This window comes from Nannospalax galili, unplaced genomic scaffold (assembly GCF_000622305.1).
Source record: "Nannospalax galili isolate Female #2095 unplaced genomic scaffold, S.galili_v1.0 scaffold413, whole genome shotgun sequence".
Lineage (NCBI taxonomy): Eukaryota > Metazoa > Chordata > Mammalia > Rodentia > Spalacidae > Nannospalax > Nannospalax galili.
Window position 1 is genome coordinate 2970271 of NW_008333889.1, and position 3139 is coordinate 2973409.

The 3139-nt window shown below is 33.5% G+C and overlaps 1 protein-coding gene across 2 annotated transcripts in view; it reads right to left on the reverse strand.

The window, feature by feature from the left end:
• The window catches only part of Kcnd2 (potassium voltage-gated channel subfamily D member 2), a 553215-nt gene that overhangs the window by 413276 nt on the left and 136800 nt on the right, over window positions 1-3139 (reverse strand). The window lies entirely within an intron of this gene.

Here is a 3139-nt window from a genome sequence, read left to right on the forward strand (position 1 = left end):
TGAATGACCATGAGCTTCATTTTGTTAACATTTTAATTGAATTGTTTTGAGTTTCATACAATATATTATCACATCTAGACCCCTTCCTCCTCTACTCTTTGACTAATTTCATTTACTCTACAGATGTACAGTTGGAGATTTTTTGTGATTATCTTCATTGGTTTTTATTTTAGAATCTTAATTGGAGTGTGTTTCTTGCATTTTGCTTATTCCAACAGATTTAATGTTTTCTAAATCATAGGTCCAGGGTCAAACTGAGCCCTCTGGCTTGCTAAGAGAGATTTCAGGTACACATTCACTCACTTCACATATAGTTAATTGGCATCTATTTTGCACAAAGTGCTTGTTGGCAGTTAAACATGGGCTACAGGTTTTGAAGATAGTGTTGGGATAGAGTGCCTCATACTAACCCTTACATCATCAGAAACTACCCACTGATTATAGTAAAATGCTACAAAACTGAAGTTAAATCTTGGATTTTATTGAATTATGTAGAAGACCTTCATGGGAGGGGAAAGAGTTCATTTCTGTATCACCATTAGGTTTCTACATCATCCATCATTTAAAATGGGTATTATATATTTTAATCTTCCATTTTCCTCCAGAGTAAATCATTAAACATTCAGCCTAGAACCCACTCAAAAGAAAAGATTAATGATTTCAAACTTTAAACAAATCAAGAGCATTTTACTAAGTCAGACAGACAGTAATTCAGTCAAGAGTCATTCGTTTATTGTTTGATTTTTGAAAAGATCTCATAATGCAGTCCAGTCTACAATAGAGCTCGAAAGTCCCTCCACCTCACCTTCTCGAGTACTAGGACTTACAGATGTGGTATATTCTACCCAGTTGAATAACGACTTTGTAACATAGGTTATGTGCTTGCATATTTTTTAACAGTGAAAATATTATACAGATCCACAAGGTTTTGCTTAATTTGCCTATACAAGTAAATATTTTGAGGCAGAGGAAAAATTCTGATCTTTCTTGTTGAAGAGTTGGTACTCATTTTTTGTGTATTTTGAAATTTTTATATGTGCATTTAATTTACTGATCAACTCTACCTCCCTATTCTTCCCTTCCAATTCCTCACCTCTCCACTCTCACTTTTTCTTCCCAATTTCCCACTGTTTTTGCTTACCCCCAGAACCTATTAGAAAGGCCCTATAGGCAAAAAACATTGCATACTTAAGTAATAGGATACATAGTGTATTAGTCACTTTTCTGTTGCTGTGATAGAAACACTGATCCAAGCAATTTATAGAAGTAAGAGTTTATTTGAGTTTATGATTCCAGGGGAATTACAGTCTGTCATGGCAGGGAGGTATGGTGGCTGCAGGTGGTTGGAGCAGGAGAAGCAGAATCTAAGCTCTCACATCACACAGGCACAGCAAGCAAGAGAGAAACTGGATATCTAGCAAGGCTTAAGAACTCTCTAAGCCCACCTCCAGTGATGTGCTTCCTCCAGGATAGCCACACCTTCTAAAATCTCCCAAAACAGTGCTATCATGTGGGGACAAAATGTCTAAATACTTGGAGCCTATGGGGGACATTTTCATTTAAACCATCACACATAGTAATCAAACTGCTACAGTCCTGGAAGCTTTGTCCCTACTGGCTAGCTGTCATAGTGTTGAAAGGTGCTATATATGCCACCAGGAGAGAACAGTGACCAACAGAATTACTCAGGTATGAATGCTGACAGCGGCAATAAAGACTGGCCTTGTAGGACATACATGATGGTACAATAGTGGTACTAAAGTTATGGATGTAACCAATCACTTTCTGGTTGAATTTAAGGCCTGATCAATAAGCAGAAGTCATGCTTGATACTACTAACTGGGCCAAGAACACATGGCTAGGCAGGCCCTCCAGGAGAATTTAATATTATTATGCTGCTAAATAGACATCGAATTAAACTACTCTTTAATTCCTTAACTTTATGCCCATTTATTAGTGTGCCAAGAAAAATTTTCATAGTAACATTAAAGTAAATAGTAGTTTAAATATTTAGAAAGTAAATTCCCAAATGTTTCAAAAATATATAAAAATAATGACATTTTTCTCTAAGTTCAGTCTTCTGGTGATCAAAGTTTTGCTCCCATTCACAAAAGGAAATTCTGTAACCCTTTTCATTAGTCAATTAAAAACACACATTCTTTTTTAATTTCTTGATGCTTTCTTAATCGCTTCCTTAATGAGAAGACATAGGTTATACCTATAAAGTGCATCACATGCTCAAAAATTTATTGTGAAAGTCCTTATTTGGTTATTGAGATAACATATAAGCAAAAATACAGTCACTTAAACGTAAAAATGATTAAAATGTTATTATTCATTTACTTATTTGAAAATAAGCAGTTATAACTTTGTCATGTTTGTCTATTTTTAGAAGAAATTATCTATGTGTCTTTTAGTAATTAAATTGGAGCTACTAAGATTGATTTATTCCAAACTATTTGACAACTTAGAAAACATGAGAACCAATATGCCATGTTAATAGATATCATGTGTAAGTCATTAAATGTGTCATTCATAAGTTTGAATCCCAAGTCTGATTTGTGTAAGACACTTTTTAGTTGCTGGAATTTATCAGGAATTGAAGCAGATAAAAATCTCTCTTCAAGGAGATCACATTGTCTAAGGGGAAAATAAATGATGAACAAAATATCAAAGTGTACAGTATATTAGTGATAAATGTTCTGAAGCTAAACAAGTAAATGGTGATTTAACTAACTTAGAGATGGATCATCTAAATACCATATGAAGTAAATAGCAGAAGTTAGTGAATACAGAAAAACGTTTTTGGTCATTCTTTGAAACACTGCCCTCATTTGAAAAAATTAACCAGAATATAATTCCTCTATTTTTGAGCTCCATTTTCTGTAGGAAAATTTTTCAGTGATTATTTTAATGTAATAAAAAGTTAAGGCAACAAGCAAGGTTGAAAATGATAAAATAGTTCTTAAAACATGTAATTTATAGAACTGTGCATATGTCAGGAGAATTCAAATGTAATGTAAATGGTATTTATCCAAGACTCTAAACATAATGTAATGATAAGGAGGAAGAAATTTAAGTATCCTGATTTGAGAAATTCATACAGAATACATGCAAGAATTATTACACTGACCCCCAT